Here is a 20,298-nt window from a genome sequence, read left to right on the forward strand (position 1 = left end):
TTCCAACTTGTCCTTAAGGTTTCCAACGGAGGTGTTTTTCCTGTGACGGAGCGTCGCGGCGGCTGCGAGCCGACGCTGCAATCCGCCCGCACGTCTTTCATTAAAAAAATCTCCTTTAACAGTGGAATATCCGGAATAAAATGCTTGATGAACTGACTTCTTCTGAAACTTCTCTGTTCTCTCTCGACGTCCTGGATCAATAGAGCCTGAAATGTGGAGGTTTTAAGCTTGAAACAGGCTGATGACGCTGCCTGAGAGCGCTGCGCGACGTCTCGCACCGTGAAAAGTCCTTAAAGTGACAGAATCACCTCAAAATCTCTCATCAGCTGTTAAAATTTCACTGAAACCCAGCTTAATTTTTCGAACCGTGTCCACTTCGATGTGTCTCACAGGTTTAGAAAAAATTTTGATCAAACAAAGCGCCAGTCTCTCAGGCAACTTCTCAGAAAAAGGAATTCCGACGAGGGGCTGGACGACTCCTCCCACAAGGAGTGCTCACAGGCGAATGACGTCACCGACAGGCGTGGAAAAACTCACGCATGCGCACGAGGGTTCAAGCATGTCTGACGTAAAAACACATGAATGAAATCCATATAGTTTTTGAAAAAAATAAAAAGGACCTATACTTTACGGACAGACCTCGTATGTCAGGATTTGCCCCTGCTCTGTCTGCGATCATTATGATTTTCTGTCACTTTGTCTTTGTTGAGTTCTTTTGTCTGCTTTTTTGATCATCTGTTTTTTGCTTTGTCACGGCTGCTGGTTTTCAGTTCATCACACTTCAACCACATATTGAGTTTCATTCTGGTTTAGTTTAGCCTTTGAGCCACTGTCTTTGATTTTTGTTCATTATTGCTTTTGTCGCAGCTTGTTTTTCTGTTCATCACACTTCAGCCACATGTTGAGCTCCATTCTTGTTTAGTTTTGATCCACTGTTTTTGTTTATTTGATGATTGCTTTTGTCACTAGTTTGATTTGTCAGGTTTACCACATTTGTCTTCAGTTATATTATTCATGTCAGTTCCGTTCTAGTTTTAGCTTTTGATTTTCTTGTTGTCTAACCCAATTCTGTTCATGTTTAATTTCAATGCAGTCTTGGATATTTTAGTATTATTTGTCACGTCCATGTTGTCACTGCACTCCTTTGTCTCAGTTCTTATATTTTCACATCCAGTTTCATTTGGATCACAGTCACATCCTCAGATCACTCCACTCTCTTGTCCATCACCTTCTCAGCTCTGTTGGCCACGCCTAATTTTGTTTGTCACCTCCTTGTCCACCTGTCACAGCCATGGAAATATTGACATGGAATGGACGTGCGCGCCTCAATCTATTAGTGTCGCTCAGGACAGGAAGGCGCCATTACTAAGGGTGGAGATGTGCCGATCATCAATAATAAACTGACCGCTTTTTTGCACTAGCGTCGCTATTTCTTAATGGATTTTAATAAATGTAGGTTTGTTTTAAAGCCATTTGAAAGCTCTTTCTAATGAACCTATGCATGTGTGGGTGAAAAAAAAAACTTTTATGTAAAATGCAGAAATTTGGGGAAATTATGACAAACTGTGCTGCTTTTCTCGCTCTATTGTCCTATTTGTTAACAGATTTTAATAAAGTAGGCTTGTTTGCTCTTTCTAATGAACCCATACATGTCTGTGAAAACAAAAAAGTTTTATGTAAAGTTTGGAAATTTGGGGAAAATATGCCATTCTGTTCATTTACTGTGATGTTTTTTCTCCTTGTCGTCATAATTCTCGAAGGATTTTTATAAATGAAGACTTGTAAGTTGTATTCAAGCTGATTAAAAGCTCTAATGAACCCATACATGCCTGGATGAACAATCCTTATGTATTAAAATATAAATCTGAAGCATGCCTTGCCATTGTGGTCTTTTACCTTGCTGCTTTTTCCACTGTAATATTATTGCTAGTCTTTTAATGACAAACAACAATATATGATTTTTACTAACATTTTATTACAAGTAGATATAAAGCCATTCAGAATTTATGACTTTTGACCAGGGGCGTAGGTTTGCATATGGACCATAGGGACAAGTCACAACCAATATTTTGGGATGGCAAAATAGTCCCTACCAATATTTAGCATTTTTGTTTATATAACAAAATCATTCACTATTTTTTTGCGAACTCGATACTATAATTTTAGTCGTCACGTTTTGTGTTTTCGACGTGCCAGAATGACAGGGTTACCCATGTTGCAATTTCATTGGCTCACGTTCTTCTCACATGGACGTAAACAAAGCGCATCTCGTGGCAGGCAGTGCTTAATTTGTAAAGTGGGAGGTCCCGGAGCGCAGAGGATGGGTGGCTCCAGTGCAGTGTTGCCAGATGTACGATAATTATCGTATTTGTACGATAGTTTTGCCATCTGTACGATGTACGATCTATAATGGGAAAAAACCCAAATATGTATGATAATTTCAGTTGGTTGCCCAAACACGCATCTCTCTCTGACACCCAAAAATCATTTTGCAGGCGTTGCACTCAGGCGGCATCAAAGACACACCACACACAGGGCTGCTGCTGGCTTTGGCTGCCGGGACAGTCATTTGAAAGCCCGCCCCCTCCCCATACAAAGTAATGAGTTCCCATCCAATCTCTGCAGGACAGGACAGGAAGATTCCCCAACCAACATCTTTTTCTTTTTTTTTCGAAACTGTATTTCAACAAATGCAATAACAAACGAACAAAACACAAGAGCAAAGAGATATACAAGAAAAATAAAAAAAGTTCAAGTTCCTTATGGAGGTGTTAACATTTTTTCTGTGTTCAACAAAATCTGCACAAGTGGCCATGGCATCGGATGACGACAGCGACCTCGAGGTTGAATTCGACTCTTTCTAGTCTGGTAATTAACACATGTTTGTGTTACTTCACAGTCTGGTAGTGCATTTGCTTGTGCATTTGCGTTCTTTTTGTGCCATAGTTTCCCCATTAATATAATTACTGTTTAAAAATGTGACATAAAATTCTTTGTAAATTTAAAAAAAAAAAGCTAAAATAGCTATGTTGTATGCGTTTTGTTTGTGTATGATAATTTCTCCCAAAATACGATAATTTTGAGGTTTTGGTACAATAGTTTCATATCAATCAATCAATCAATTTTTTATATAGCGCCAAATCACAACAAACAGTTGCCCCAAGGCGCTTTATATTGTAAGGCAAGGCCATACAATAATTATGAAAAACCCCAACGGTCAAAACGACCCCCTGTGAGCAAGCACTTGGCTACATATTTCATATCTGGCAACACTGCTCCGGTGCAGAAAAACAAGAAGGGGGGGGGGGAGGGGTTGCGAACAATGCTGTGCGCCACACTTAAAATAAACTGCACACCCACACAAACATGCACACACACCTTCACAAATGACATCCTGCCTTTTCCTCAAAAATACTACATTTATGTTTGCTGTCTGTCTCTGTACTTTTCTGTCACTTTTGCGCTCTTTTTCATACTTTTCCCTCGTTTCAAAAGTCACCGAACGCACTTTACTGTAATATATGCAACATATAGCACACTGTTGAAATTTTTCAGAGTGAGGGCTTACATGAGAACTTACGGTAATGAGAATCAGCGGCGCACTAGTGTGAAACTTCCGTGTTTTTCCTCTGCGTTATGACATCACAGGCTTACGTTTACCGTAATACACCATATATATCATTGGAAATCCCTTTTTTTTTTTTGCAAATTAGGTTGCCAGATACCTACAACTGCATTATTGATGAAGAGAATAGATTATACATCTTGTTTGCAAAAACGTTTTTTTTTTTTTTTGTTAGCTCCACAAGTATTTTTTTTTTTTGTTGTCTTGTTCTCTCGGGTGTAGGCCTATAGAATAGATTCGTGATTTTGGGTGCAATTTTGTTATTTAAGCTATTTGTTTGTTTGCCTACACACTTAATATTGTAAATAAAGTGTTAAATTATTCAGCATTATGTCGTCATATGTTATGTATTATGCTGTACTTGTGCATCTAATGGTATGAGTGGGTTAGGGGGTGATGGTGGTGAGCAGGGGGGCCGGGTGGGGGGGGGTGGTATTGTCCCTACCAAAGCTGAGACCAAACCTACGCCCTTGCTTTTGACCCTCAGTCAGGGTAAAAAGTACCTCCTCCATTCCCTCCAACCACACTGTTAAAATTTAAATGCTGACTGTGACCACCATGTACATATCATATTAAACAACAACTGCAAGTATATATACATAAATATATTTAAACATTTTTGTTTCCATATCTGTATGCATGTGAACGCAGCTTAATGAAAAGAACTTAGGTGTTGAGTTATAGTCTCAGTATCAGTGGTGGGCACAGATAACCAAAAAATTAACTTCGATAACAGATAATCAGATAACTGAAAAGTTATCTTTGATAACGATAAACCACCCAAAATGTATCGGAAGTACAGATAACCAATAAATTCCAATATTGTCTCTGGTACATTTACAACTACTAATAAACTGAATTTGAGTTGTAACGCCACAATAGCGTCTAATAATATTAAAAGTGACAACAGACCCAAACAGTGAGACCACACTTTTGTCTTTGAACATCCTGGCCCTTCTGGAAGCTCTTACTTACTACACAGCTTCCAGCAGAAAGGCACCCTGAGAGCAGCCATAAAGCCCAGCTCTCTATCAATCACAACGCTCCGGTCAGGCGGAGGTCTTGGAAAATAAAGTCATGCTGACTTATGGTTTTGATTTATAAATAACATTAATACCGATAGAATAACTCCATTAATGTCAATTCTGTCATTTGTACAAAGTTAAAATATAACATATATCTTTTAATGTTGAATAATGCACTAATTCTGAGGTTTTGTAACAAACACAGACAGATCGCAAAGTGATTTCTGGGTAAAAGTGCCTCTGCTAAACACTGATTGGTTCAGTCATTCATTATGTAAACCAACATGTTAATGTGACGTGTGTCGTGTGTTGGTGTTACAGATAAATGTTCTTTTGTAAAATATTCCATTTTTTATTTGTAAAAACAGGCATTTTTTATGGCATTTTACACTGTTGCGAGTTTTTGGCCCTTTTTCAGATGATTTTTCATTCGTGCGAGAATTTTTTGGACCGAGTTTCAGGTTAATCGCACGTCGTGCATCGTGTAGTGTACATGGAGTAACAAGCTGCGTTTAACATCTCACGACCACCTCCTGATCGCCAATCGTATGGTCGAATGAAAATCAAACCTGTTTGATATTCTGGTTGGCCGTTGTGAGGGTTTCCTGCTGCTGAGGGGCTACAAGCGTCCAACCGCTCGCACTGTGCCTGTGCAAACACCGCAAAGCTGTCTTGTAATGTTGTTGTTTTGTTTTTAAACTTAATTTGTAAAAAAAAAAAAAGCCATTTTGCAAAGCCAAAAAGTTGATTTGACAACCATCTGATATAACCGGGGTCAAAACAAGTAGAAAACTGCCATCTACTGGTGCCCAGACGCTTAGGGCGAATACTGCCATGAACACTACTGGCCAGTAGATGGCAGTAGAGGCCGGAAAACCTTCCAAAACAAAATCCCAGATAATCCGTGTCTGCTACATTTAAGATGCGTGGAATTAACAAACGCAAATACACTAACGTCTATAAACCCAGAGAATATATTCACAAGAGTTTTAGGCAGTAGAGTTTAACGCTGCTGTCCATGGACGCCTGAACAAATCAAATCAAATCAATGTTATTTATATTAGCGCCAAATCACAACAACAGTTGCCCCAAGGCACTTATATTGCAAGGCAAAGCCATACAATAATTACAGAAAAACCCCCAACGGTCAAAACGACCCCCTATGAGCAAGCGCTTGGCGACAGTGGGAAGGAAAAAACTTCCTTTTTAACAGGAAGAAACCTCCAGGCAGAACCAGGCTCAGGGGAGGGGCAGTCTTCTGCTGGGACTGGTTGGGGTGCTGAGGGAGAGAATCAGGGAAAAAGACATCTTGTGGAAGACAGCAGAGATCAGTCACTAATGATTAAATGCAGAGTGGTGCATACAGAGCAAAAAGAGAAAGAAACACTCAGTGCATCATGGGAACCCCCAGCAGTCTAAGTCTATAGCAGCATAACTAAGGGATGATTCAGGGTCACCTGATCCAGCCCTAACTATAAACTTTAGCAAAAAGGAAAGTTTTAAGCCTAATCTTAAAAGTATAACAGGTGTCTGAAATACATTTGTCCTGTCGTGAACGTACTGAGATTACATAATCCTACCCATAACGCACTGCTGGGCACAGCATGTGCTCACAAAACCTTAAAAATTAGCACATTACTTTAAAACTAAAACATATATCTGATGTTTTCACTTTATAAAACTTCAGGCATGACAGTAATTTTAAATAACTTGTCCAAAATTAGTTTGGTTAAAATTTGAACCATAAGTTAAAAATGTATGCCTCTGGATGACTTGGGTGATATTGCCTGCGTATCAGTATGGTGTTAAAGAAAATGATTTTTTTTTTTTTTTGAGACCAGTTCTCTTTTGCCTACAGAGGATAGACTGCTTTCTTCTGAAAACAACTCTTTTCTGTTTGCCGAGGATAGAACTATGCATCTGTTAGGAAACGTTTAACAGGTAACTCAATGTATCTTAAATTTTAAAAGTGTTTGTCACTATTGATCTTTGTTTACTATGTTATCGGTCTAAAAGTTATCGGACAAAAATGTATTGGAAGATAACTAGTCCGATAATGGTTTTTAAAGTTATCTAAAAAGATAATCCGATAACGAAAACATTATGTTCGATAATGATCTGTTATCGGATTATCGGAACTGTGCCCACCACTGCTCAGTATACTGATATTAAATTGTGACATAACGACTTTAAAATAGACATTTGTTTTACATAATTACATTAAGACTATTGTACAGTTCATTTTAGTATTGGAGAATTTGTTTTTGTAGCTTGTGCAGTTGATGGTGAAGCACTGGTTGCCTTTTTTCCCCTCATTTCGCTTCTGTTTAACTGGCTCAAGGCGCTCTCTCCACCCTTAGTAATGGCCGCCGTGCGGCACGCCGCTAATCACGTGACGTCCATTGCAGTCTCTATTTCCATGGTCACAGCCTTCTCTTGTCTCACAGCCTCTCCTCTCTGTTAGTCCACGCCCTCCTCCTGCCTGCTCTAAATCACTTCCTAATTAACTCAGTGTATTTAAGCCCTGCATGTTTTCTTTTCCTTTGCTTGCTCGTTGATTTTGTTATCTTCGTCCTGGCTCCTTTGTCACAGTTTCTTGCTCTCACGTTTTGTTTGACCTCACTTGTGCTCTGGATCTGGATTTTGTCTTTGCCCTTGTTACAGTGTTTTTCTGTGTTACTGAACCCTGCCTGTTTTTTGACGTCGCCTCTGCTTATGACCCGCCTGTACCTCCACAACGCTGACTGCCATTCTGTGTACCAGACCCTACCTGAATTATCGATAAAGCCATTTTCTTAATCCACCACCTGCCTGTGTGTCTGCATTTTGCTCCCTACCACCTGCTGTGCCCTGACTACCTGTGAATCATGACAATGTATGGCTTTCACTTTGCATGGTAGAGTTTTAACTTTCTTTAGATGTAGTGATGAACTGTGTTAACTAACAATGGTTTTCTGAAGTGTTCCTGAGCCCACGCCGTAAGATCCTTTACACAATAATGTCGGTTTTTAATGCAGTGCTGCCTGAGGGACCGAAGGTCACAGGCATTCAATGTTGGTTTTCAGCCTTGCCGCTTACGTGTAGAAAGTTCTCCAGATTCTCTGAATCTTCTGATTATATTATGGACTGTAGATGATGGAATCCCTAAATTCTTTGCAACTGAACATTGAGAAACATTGTTCTTAAACTGTTGAGCTATTTTTTTCATGCAGTTGTTCATAAAGTTGTGATCCTCGCCCCATCTTTGCTTGTGAACAGCTGAGCCTTTAGGGGATGCTCCTTTTATACCCAATCATGACACACACCTGTTTCCAATTAATCTGTTCACCTGCGGAATGTTCCAAACAGGTGTTCTTTGAGCATTCATCAACTTTCCCAGTCTTTTGTCCCAACTTTTTTGAAACGTGTTGCAGGCATCCATTTCAAAATGAGCAAATATTTGCACAAAAACAATAAAGTTGATCAGACTGAACATTAAATATCTTGTCTTTGTGGTGTATTCAATTGAATATAGGTTGAAGATGATTTGCAAATCATTGTATTCTGTTTTTGTTTACATTTCACACAACGTCCCAACTTCATTGGAATTGGGGTTGTATACACAATTTTTATTACATGGAAAATTACACAAAAACATCCGATTTATACAATGACGGTTTAGGTGAGTTTTACTGTACATAGGACTGAACAATAAATTTATGTCGCAAAACTTTGATGATGATGTCAGCTTCCATCACACACGGCTGACTTTATTTTCCCAAATTTTTCTTCTGTTCATATCTGAAGGGAATCTGTACATCTTGAAGCCCTTGTTGTGTCTATTTGTGCATCCAAATGCACAACAACCCGGCATTTTCAGCAAATAAATAAATATAATAGCTGGATTTACATGCAGATAGATTAACAGTGAACGCTATTTTGGCCCCAAGATGGCACCATGAATCACATGACTGTTTATGTTTTTACTCTCTGAATAAAGGGATTCTACTCTCAATGAGTCAGTGTCTTTCATGTATTTAAAAACACCAACACTTCCCTCTCTCACTTGCCCTTATGGCTAAAATACTTATTACAGAAACTTCTTTCAGACCTTACAATTGATTTCCTTCAGCTTTTACTCTTTAATTGATAATCCATTCAAAAATGATGAGATATATTTTGTAAAATTAAATATTTTGAGGTCAAATTAAAGAACTGTGCTAAATAAATAATTTTCTGATTATATTATGGACTGTAGATGATGGAATCCCTAAATTCCTTGCAAATGAACATTGCAAAACATTGTTCTTAAACTGAACTATTTTTTTCATGCAGTTGTTCAGAAAGTGGTGATCCTCGCCACATCTTTGCTTGTGAACAGCTGAGACTTTTTGGGATGTTCCTTTTATACACAATAATGATAGTTCCAAAACACTTATTGAGTGTTGTTAGAAGGAAAGGTGATGTACACAGTGGTAAACATACCACTGTCCCAACTTTTTTGAAACGTGCTGCAGGCATCCATTTCAAAATGAGCAAATATTTGCACAAAAACAATAAAGTTTATCAGTTTGAACATTAACTATTATCTTTGTGATGTATTCAATTGAATATAGGTTGAAGAGTAGAGAAGCTTGGATTCAAGCTTCTCTACTATGGAAACCACCTGGACAACTGACAGCCTACACAGAAACACTGTGACCAACTGTGGGCATGAGGCCCTGGCACTGGTACATAAGCTGGAAAAGACTGCTAAAAAGATAGCTGACTTTAGAAACCACTTAAGATTTAACCTGAGATGCAAACAAAACAATGTTATTCCCAAATGCATTAAGCAAAAGGCACTAGAAGCAGGTCACACAGCAGAAAAGATCCAGCACAGTTACCTTAGGAGGATTTTGGGTCTTAGAATGAGAAGGCTTCATTTTAAAATATTAGACCTCCAAAATAATCTTGATAGTCTTTACAAAAGGTTAGAAACCTTAGTGGGGGAAGAGGCTCATAATAAGATCACAAAGTTCATAGTTAAACCTCAAATGGCTGAGCATTTAAAAAGTAAGGAGCGACAAATCAGGAAGTTTCACAACCTTTTAGTGCAGAAAAGGCATACTTTCAGTGGAAGTAGTTTTAAAGATACACCCAGACAAATTAGTGACAACAGGGAAAACTGGGTAAAGAATCTCTCCAACAGGGTTCTTACACAGACAGAAAAGGATGTGCTCGCTAAAGGACTAAATTTCTCAGTGACCCCAAAACATATACCGACAGTAGATTACATCACTGCAGTAGAGTCAGCCATTAAACATAACAGTTTGTCAGAGTCAGAAGCTGGAGACCTCCGACTAAGAGTCACAGCAGTGCTGAACAGTGCTAAGCCTCCTCTGTCCAACATCACAGGAGAAGAACAGAAAGCTTTGTCAGCACTGCAAAAGGACCAAAGCAAGCATCATCCTGCCAGCGGATAAAGGCAGATGCAGGGTGGTGCTGAACACATCGGACTACGAGGCCAAGATCAACAACTTGCTCAGTGACTCCAATACATACGAACGTCTGAAGAGAGACCCCACGAGCGGCTATAAGAAGAAAATCATTAGCTACCTCAAAAACCTGGAGAAAGAGGGACTCATCAACAGCTTTTGTGGCTTCTGTTTATTCTTCTCTATCAATCAATCAATCAATCAATCAATTTTTTTATATAGCGCCAAATCACAACAAGCAGTTGCCCCAAGGCGCTTTATATTGTAAGGCAAGGCCATACAATAATTATGTAAAACCCCAACGGTCAAAACGACCCCCTGTGAGCAAGCACGTGGCTACAGTGGGAAGGAAAAAACTCCCTTTTAACAGGAAGAAACCTCCAGCAGAACCAGGCTCAGGGAGGGGCAGTCTTCTGCTGAGACTGGTTGGGGCTGAGGGAGAGAACCAGGAAAAAGACATGCTGTGGAGGGGAGCAGAGATCGATCACTAATGATTAAATGCAGAGTGGTGCATACAGAGCAAAAAGAGAAAGAAACAGTGCATCATGGGAACCCCCCAGCAGTCTACGTCTATAGCAGCATAACTAAGGGATGGTTCAGGGTCACCTGATCCAGCCCTAACTATAAGCTTTAGCAAAAAGGAAAGTTTTAAGCCTAATCTTAAAAGTAGAGAGGGTGTCTGTCTCCCTGATCTGAATTGGGAGCTGGTTCCACAGGAGAGGAGCCTGAAAGCTGAAGGCTCTGCCTCCCATTCTACTCTTACAAACCCTAGGAACTACAAGTAAGCCTGCAGTCTGAGAGAGAAGCGCTCTATTGGGGTGATATGGTACTACGAGGTCCCTAAGATAAGATGGGACCTGATTATTCAAAACCTTATAAGTAAGAAGAAGAATTTTAAATTCTATTCTAGAATTAACAGGAAGCCAATGAAGTGAGGCCAATATGGGTGAGATATGCTCTCTCCTTCTAGTCCCCGTCAGTACTCTAGCTGCAGCATTTTGAATTAACTGAAGGCTTTTTAGGGAACTTTTAGGACAACCTGATAATAATGAATTACAATAGTCCAGCCTAGAGGAAATAAATGCATGAATTAGTTTTTCAGCATCACTCTGAGACAAGACCTTTCTGATTTTAGAGATATTGCGTAAATGCAAAAAAGCAGTCCTACATATTTGTTTAATATGCACTTTGAATGACATATCCTGATCAAAAATGACTCCAAGATTTCTCACAGTATTACTAGAGGTCAGGGTAATGCCATCCAGAGTAAGGATCTGGTTAGACACCATGTTTCTAAGATTTGTGGGGCCAAGTACAATAACTTCAGTTTTATCTGAGTTTAAAAGCAGGAAATTAGAGGTCATCCATGTCTTTATGTCTGTAAGACAATCCTGCAGTTTAGCTAATTGGTGTGTGTCCTCTGGCTTCATGGATAGATAAAGCTGGGTATCATCTGCGTAACAATGAAAATTTAAGCAATACCGTCTAATAATACTGCCTAAGGGAAGCATGTATAAAGTGAATAAATTGGTCCTAGCACAGAACCTTGTGGAACTCCATAATTAACTTTAGTCTGTGAAGAAGATTCCCCATTTACATGAACAAATTGTAATCTATTAGACAAATATGATTCAAACCACCGCAGCGCAGTGCCTTTAATACCTACGGCATGCTCTAATCTCTGTAATAAAATTTTATGGTCAACAGTATCAAAAGCAGCACTGAGGTCTAACAGAACAAGCACAGAGATGAGTCCACTGTCCGAGGCCATAAGAAGATCATTTGTAACCTTCACTAATGCTGTTTCTGTACTATGATGAATTCTAAAACCTGACTGAAACTCTTCAAATAGACCATTCCTCTGCAGATGATCAGTTAGCTGTTTTACAACTACCCTTTCAAGAATTTTTGAGAGAAAAGGAAGGTTGGAGATTGGCCTATAATTAGCTAAGATAGCTGGGTCAAGTGATGGCTTTTTAAGTAATGGTTTAATTACTGCCACCTTAAAAGCCTGTGGTACATAGCCAACTAACAAAGATAGATTGATCATATTTAAGATCGAAGCATTAAATAATGGTAGGGCTTCCTTGAGCAGCCTGGTAGGAATGGGGTCTAATAAACATGTTGATGGTTTGGATGAAGTAACTAATGAAAATAACTCAACAGAACAATTGGAGAGAAAGAGTCTAACCAAATACCGGCACCACTGAAAGCAGCCAAAGATAACGATACGTCTTTGGGATGGTTATGAGTAATTTTTTCTCTAATAGTTAAAATTTTGTTAGCAAAGAAAGTCATGAAGTCATTACTAGTTAAAGTTAATGGAATACTCAGCTCAATAGAGCTCTGACTCTTTGTCAGCCTGGCTACAGTGCTGAAAAGAAACCTGGGGTTGTTCTTATTTTCTTCAATTAGTGATGAGTAGAAAGATGTCCTAGCTTTACGGAGGGCTTTTTTATAGAGCAACAGACTCTTTTTCCAGGCTAAGTGAAGATCTTCTAAATTAGTGAGACGCCATTTCCTCTCCAACTTACGGGTTATCTGCTTTAAGCTACGAGTTTGCGAGTCAGACACTTCTGATTTAAAGCTCTCTTTTTCAGAGGAGCTACAGCATCCAAAGTTGTCTTCAATGAGGATGTAAAACTATTGACGAGATACTCTATCTCCCTTACAGAGTTTAGGTAGCTACTCTGCACTGTGTTGGTATATGGCATTAGAGAACATAAAGAAGGAATCATATCCTTAAACCTAGTTACAGTGCTTTCTGAAAGACTTCTAGTGTAATGAAACTTATTCCCTACTGCTGGGTAGTCCATCAGAGTAAATGTAAATGTTATTAAGAAATGATCAGACAGAAGGGAGTTTTCAGGGAATACTGTTAAGTCTTCTATTTCCATACCATAAGTCAGAACAAGATCTAAGATATGATTAAAGTGGTGGGTGGACTCATTTACTTTTTGAGCAAAGCCAATAGAGTCTAATAATAGATTAAATGCAGTGTTGAGGCTGTCATTCTCAGCATCTGTGTGGATGTTAAAATCGCCCACTATAATTATCTTATCTGAGCTAAGCACTAAGTCAGACAAAAGTTCTGAAAATTCACAGAGAAACTCACAGTAACGACCAGGTGGACGATAGATAATAACAAATAAAACTGTTTTTGGGACTTCCAATTTGGATGGACAAGACTAAGAGACAAGCTTTCAAATGAATTAAAGCTCTGTCTGGGTTTTTGATTAATTAATAAGCTGGAATGGAAGATTGCTGCTAATCCTCCGCCCCGGCCCGTGCTACGAGCATTCTGACAGTTAGTGTGACTCGGGGGTGTTGACTCATTTAAACTAACATATTCATCCTGCTGTAACCAGGTTTCTGTTAGGCAGAATAAATCAATATGTTGATCAATTATTATATCATTTACCAACAGGGACTTAGAAGAGAGAGACCTAATGTTTAATAGACCACATTTAACTGTTTTAGTCTGTGGTGCAGTTGAAGGTGCTATATTATTTTTTCTTTTTGAATTTTTATGCTTAAATAGATTTTTGCTGGTTATTGGTAGTCTGGGAGCAGGCACCGTCTCTACGGGGATGGGGTAATGAGGGGATGGCAGGGGGAGAGAAGCTGCAGAGAGGTGTGTAAGACTACAACTCTGCTTCCTGGTCCCAACCCTGGATAGTCACGGTTTGGAGGATTTAAGAAAATTGGCCAGATTTCTAGAAATGAGAGCTGCTCCATCCAAAGTGGGATGGATGCCGTCTCTCCTAACAAGACCAGGTTTTCCCCAGAAGCTTTGCCAATTATCTATGAAGCCTACCTCATTTTTTGGACACCACTCAGACAGCCAGCAATTCAAGGAGAACATGCAGCTAAACATGTCACTCCCGGTCCGATTGGGGAGGGGCCCACAGAAAACTACAGAGTCCGACATTGTTTTTGCAAAGTTACACACCGATTTAATGTTAATTTTAGTGACTTCCGATTGGCGTAACCGGGTGTCATTACTGCTGACGTGAATTACAATCTTACCAAATTTACGCTTAGCCTTAGCCAGCAGTTTCAAATTTCCTTCAATGTCGCTTGCTCTGGCCCCCGGAAGACAATTGACTATGGTTGCTGGTGTCGCTAACTTCACATTTCTCAAAACAGAGTCGCCAATAACCAGAGTTTGATCCTTGGCGGGTGTGTCGTCGAGTGGGGAAAAACGGTTAGAGATGTGAACGGGTTGGCGGTGTACACGGGGCTTCTGTTTAGGGCTACGCTTCCTCCTCACAGTCACCCAGTCGGCCTGCTTTCCCGGCTGCTCGGGATCTGCCAGAGGGGAACTAACGGCGGCTAAGCTACCTTGGTCCGCACTGACTACAGGGGCCTGGCTAGCTGTAGAATTTTCCACGGTGCGGAGCCGAGTCTCCAATTCGCCCAGCCTGGCCTCCAAAGCTACGAATAAGCTACACTTATTACAAGTACCGTTACTGCTAAAGGAGGCCGAGGAATAACTAAACATTTCACACCCAGAGCAGAAAAGTGCGGGAGAGACAGGAGAAGCCGCCATGCTAAATCGGCTAAGAGCTAGTAGCTACGCTAAGCTAGCGGATTCCTAAAAACACGCAAAGTGAATAATGTGTAAATAATTTAGAGGTGATTCAGCAGAAGGAGTGCTTTAGTTAAGGCACGTAAAGATTACACTGGGAAACAAATCGTAATCTAGATAACTAGATCAATCTAACTGCGCAGATACAGAAAAACACCGCTGTGCTCCGGAACAGGAAGTGATACAATACCGCAGTGAGAGCCAACCACCTGTCTTGACTCTACAAGAGTCAAGACAGAAGTCAGACTACCAGAGCAAGAATTTTAGCTGAGGAAGCTTCTGTGATTTGAAGCGAAACGTCCTCGCGTCAAGCAACCCAGTCCAGGCGAAGATTCAAGCTTCTCTACTATGGAAACCACCTGGACAACTGAGAGCCTACACAGAAACATAGGTTGAAGAGGATTTGCAAATCATTGTATTCGTTTTTTATTTACATTTTACACAACGTCCCAACTTCACTGGAATTTGGGTTGTAAATTAGTGCCAAGGTTTTAAATGTGTAAAATTCCAGACACAACTTCATAGCCTGAAATTGCCTTAAACTATGATAAATCATGTTGCATGTGCTAATCTCACCTATTTGCATCTTAAACAGACAATTTTGGGCAGTCGAGTGGAGACACCCCAAAATGGATATTTATGAAAATGTGTAAATGGACAATACGAGTATGTACTTCTAAATCAGTATACACTTTTTTGGTGGACCTATGTTATTTATGCACATTGTTAAACACACAAACTTTTCGTAAATCAGACCCTTAGTGTTTCAGATATCGGGGGGTAACTGTGCTTGTTTCCCATTCGGAAGGTTCCCAGTTCTAGGCCACCCTTGCCCATTCTCTGTGCAATGTGTCATTGCATCAGGAAGGGCATCCGGCATAAAACCTGTACCAAATCAATATGCAGATCTACCTCGGATATGCTGTGACGACCCTGAGTTAAACAAGGGAGAAGCCGAAGGTAATTTTTCAGGTATCATGAAACTGTTGATGTCACGTGGATGAACAGTTAAACATCTTGGAGACTAACAAGATCTTCAGGTTTGAGTACATTTCAAGACATGTCCTGACTTGATGACTGAGAACACTGTTTAAACAAAATGTCACTTAATGTTTTGAGAATTTACAATGTGATATATTTAAAGCAAGTGCTTCATTTTGTGTTTCCTGCATGCCACAACCTGCTCCTGATTCTCTGCCTGTCTGGAATGCACATTCCAGCTGCCAGCCAGAGCTTGCTTCCCCACGGTAGGAAGGAGACTTCAGACTTTCATTTAAGCATTTGTTCAATATCTGAGCAGAGCAGACTGATCACAAGAATGAAGACAGAAGGGGCCAGTGGACAGACATGTCAGGCTAATCAGCAAAGTCCTATCAGCATGATACAGTGTCTATCTCGCAGGCATATGGAAAATTTGATGTGAGATTTAGTTTGTCTCTAAATAAGAAACTGCAGCTCTTGAAGATGGTGCAGAATCCACAGGACAAGACTGCAGTAATAAACCATTAAGAAACTGATACACTTTTTATGACAACTATTCAGGAGTCAAGTCTGAGAGCATATGCTGATGCACTCCGTCGCATCCACAACACCATGGAACTTCCACGTGTCCTCGAGAGCAACCACCCAGGCAGACAACCGGTCCATCCTCTCATCTCGAAAATAACCATCTATACCTGCTGCAGTCAGGTAAAATGTGTGCATTCCCTAGGAATTCTCCAGCAAATGGATCATGCAAAGTGAAATGAACAAAATGTCAAAGCTGATACTTCTCATCCCAGTCTGCCTAAATAATTGCTTGTTTGACACAAAGTCATTCCAGCAGTACCCAAGGATCCTCTGAAGAGAAGTAGTACCAAAGACATCCAGTCATTGCCTGAGGTCAATGGTTAACATCCAAGTCTCACAACCATACAGGAAGTAGGACCCTAAAGACTTTGACCTTCCTTCTCCTGCAGAGATACTGGCATCGCCAACCACCGTTGTCCAGTGACCTCATGACTCTGTTAGCACTACACAGAGAATTCTTGATATCAAAGGCCAACAATTCAAAGACATGAATGTTAGCACAAATATTATGTCTCTTCAACTTCTACACTTTCACCACATGCAGACAGAGTGAGATGGATAGCTGAGTCAAAGAAGTCATCAGAAGCATAGATCTTAGAACTGATCTAAAGTCTCAGTCACAACCTGCGGCACTTATGTTGGACGCATACATGTCACAGGGAACAGCAGGTCACAGCTGTGCTGCAGGCATCAGGGGAAGTTTGTGAAAGAGGACAGGCATGGTACTTGTCAAGTACAGGCTGCACAGCTGTGGTGCACATGGCGTGGGGAGTCAGCCTGTGCCAAGCATATGTCTGACGCACGTGAAGTATGTGCAGTGCTTCTGGAGTGCATGTGACTTGCAAATAACCATCCCCATAAGCCAGGAATACAGGGTGCCCCTGTGATGCAGATAGTCTGCATAAGACAATCACTCCCGATTAGAGTTCGAAGCAAGCCAGGTGTGAGTATTAAAGGAGGCCCACCACTGCCTCTGCCACCTCGCGTTCCGATGTCAGTGTTCCTGTGTTAGCACAGCCAATACTACTTCATGTTTCTCCTCAGCTTCTGCCATCTGCCTGTGGAGGTTCAACACATTCAGATGGTGCAATGGCATAGCGACAGCCATTGGCGCCATCAGCCGTAATACTGGATGCACTGTGCTTACATTTGGACAGGAGCCTCAAGGCTGCGCATTGCCCCAGGGGCTGAAAGTGTGCAAATGCCCACTGTGGGTCTGTGCTACACTATAGTGCAGTTCTCTGACACCCATCACTACGGAGGTCAGGACTGATCACATCTCCTCCCTTTTTTAAATTAGAACCCATGCATCAGATTATTTGGGGGCGTGTCTGGTGCGTACTATGGGATATAATGCTGGTGGCGCCGTCTTCTTACCTTCTCCAGTGCTACATGCTAAATGATATCCCCTATTTATACTGGGAGTCTTGTCGTGTATGTTGTGTGCACACTACACATGGGGTGGAAAGTGGAGGTACTTCTGTGTTGTGGGCTGCATAAATAGCAGGTGTGGTACTTCTGAAGCATGATGACTGTGTGTCATGCAGTCATCACAGAGCCCCTAATGGCTGTACAAGGGCAGTACAGGCCTTGTATGTCCTGTATGCATTCTTAATTTTGTCGCTGGACCCTTAGAATTTGCATGTACAGGACAAAGAGGACACGACACACACAGGTGATGCATACGTCTCATGCATAGTTTGGCCATCCCACCATAGACTGCCCATACCAGTAGGTACAACAGGTTGTGAGTGAGGCTTAAGACCTTTGCAAACCCTGTCACTCTGAGTCCTTGCTTAGGGTCCCCTGGCACAAGCATGACTTTTGATTCACGCACTTGCACACCCGTCGTTGTGACAATCCCACCCACTGTGTTCACAGCTGGACACCGTTCTTTGTTCTACTGGCTGTCACGTGCTCTGCACTGGACACTTATATAAAATAATTATTTCATGTTGGATTAATCATTTTCTCTGCAAATTGGCCATTGAAAATGGCTGTAATCGCTTCCTGAATCACAGAGGATCGCTTCAGCTTCAACCGTCCGCGCGTGCGCATACACGCGTGCCTAACGCAGAAAGCATTTGGAGCCATCTAAAAAGGTAATTATTTGTCATGTTTACATTGCCATGGCTTGGTAGAACAGCTGTGTGTTCTTTCCTTCTTGTGTGCAGCTGTTAAAGTGTGGTTTTTATAGCTTTAACATCTTGTTATAATCCTTCAGATGAGCTGCGCTCTGATGCAATCCGCTTACGCAACCACTCGCTGTGTTCACTTGTTCTTTACTTGATGAGCTGCACGTCATGTTGGCGATTAGATCGCGCCACGTAGCACGACATTTATGCGTGAAGGATTTTTTGAACATTTCAAAATTCTCTTTGCACAATTGCACGTGCAGGCGCCCCTCCTATGTTCAGTCTGCACCAGTTAAGATGAGTTTACTCTCCTGCACAGCATAGGTCGTGCAAGTGCATGAATCAAAGTCATGCTTGTGTCAGGGGGCATTAAGTTTCTCTAGTACTTCAATCAGGGCATGCATTGATTACACAAAGATTACAGCACTGTCCACAAAGACTAAGTCACTGTTGCTTTCTTCACCGACAAAGACGATCAATTTGCTGGACTCCATGAACTTTTCCAACACCTAGTCAACACAAGCACCGAAGAGAGTAGGAACCAGAACACATCCCTGACAAATGCTGGAAGTCACTGGGACTCAGTGCAGCCCAAAGGCACCTTGACACTAGCTAGAATTTGATCACTGTGCTGCAGTGCAATCTGTTGTGCCAATGCGTCCCACTTTGTCCTGCTTGATACCACACTATATAAAATAAAGCTGGTGCCATATCATTTCATAGCCAATGATGCATTAACTCTCAGAACTTGGCTGATGACACCAGATTCTCATAAGAATCACAGAGAAGTTATCTACAGCTGCAGGTTGTCTAGTGCTTGCCGTGTTGTGGAGAACGCATTTGGAGTTTTGTCTCAAACGTAATAATGGTTTAGAAAAAAACAGTTGCATTTTCCTTCCTTCTCATGAGTTAGATAATGTATCTGTAAAGTTATGTTTATTATAGATGTAACATCTCTTTATAAGCCAATTTCAGGTTCAGATGCCCTGCGCCCAATGACACACAGTGACACGCAGTGTTTTCAAATATGCTGTGCAATGTTCATGACTAGTTCACACAAGTGGCATGAAATTAATCCGTGCAAGAAATTATGAACATTTCAAAATTTTCTTTGTGCACTGGTATGCAGCTGTGCACAGTTAACTCCCAGTTTATGATGAGTTTACTCATTGGCATGCAAGATTGCATGCTGTGCTGGGATGAAATTTGTGCAAGTGTCAAGGTGCCTTCTTCAACTAAATCAAATGGATAGCAAAATCCAACAGATGGTGCATAGAAACACTGCAAATATTCATGTTTGTGCTGAGTGAATACTCACAGAGACAGGAAGTAGTTGATGACTCACTTCTTAAACGTGAAGCCAGACTACACAGGTCGCAGAGAGGCAATTAACTGGAAGTGAATCCTCTTGAGTATGACCTGTTTTGCAAGAGGGATCAGTGCCACAGGGATCAGTGCATTTCAGAACATCATCCTGTCCTTTCCAGAAAAGGAAAATTGTTTCATTCATTCTGGCATTGGTTTAGCAGAGTCATCTGTCAGGACCATGCTGTCACCTGCCAAGACTGCACTGGGACAAGGTGTATGTTTGTGGGAGTACAGTGTTTTGATGTCACTATAAGCAGGTCAAAGGTCACCAAAACACAAACCTGCTCACACATTTGGTGATCAAATGCATCATTGTCTAACCTCTGTGCCATCACAGCGCACTTCCTCAGCTCCTTATGCAGTCCAGAATGTTCACCGTGTCATGCACTATGACGCCTCTGGATGATATCCAGAATGTCCTCTCTGATGTAACACTTCCTGTGAGCACACTGAGTCCAGTGAAATCCCTGGCAGCATTCAGGATCTTGTCATGAAAGACTGCCTACATTCCATTTGTATCAAATGTTCT

At 41.0% G+C, this 20,298-nt stretch overlaps 1 protein-coding gene across 2 annotated transcripts in view; it reads right to left on the reverse strand.

Annotated features, from left to right (window-relative positions):
• Window positions 1-20,298, reverse strand: part of slc16a4 (solute carrier family 16 member 4) — a 181,839-nt gene that overhangs the window by 129,187 nt on the left and 32,354 nt on the right. Inside the window, exon 1 of one of the 2 annotated variants that reach the window (XM_034172274.1) lies at window positions 19,720-19,743. The exons of the other annotated variant lie outside the window; for it this stretch is intronic. The gene's annotated coding sequence lies outside the window, so the exon portion shown is untranslated. Of the gene's footprint in view, window positions 1-19,719; window positions 19,744-20,298 lie in introns of those variants that run through there. 2 annotated transcript variants of the gene reach the window in all.

This window comes from Thalassophryne amazonica, chromosome 6 (genome assembly GCF_902500255.1).
Source record: "Thalassophryne amazonica chromosome 6, fThaAma1.1, whole genome shotgun sequence".
In the NCBI taxonomy this organism is placed as follows: Eukaryota; Metazoa; Chordata; class Actinopteri; order Batrachoidiformes; family Batrachoididae; genus Thalassophryne; species Thalassophryne amazonica.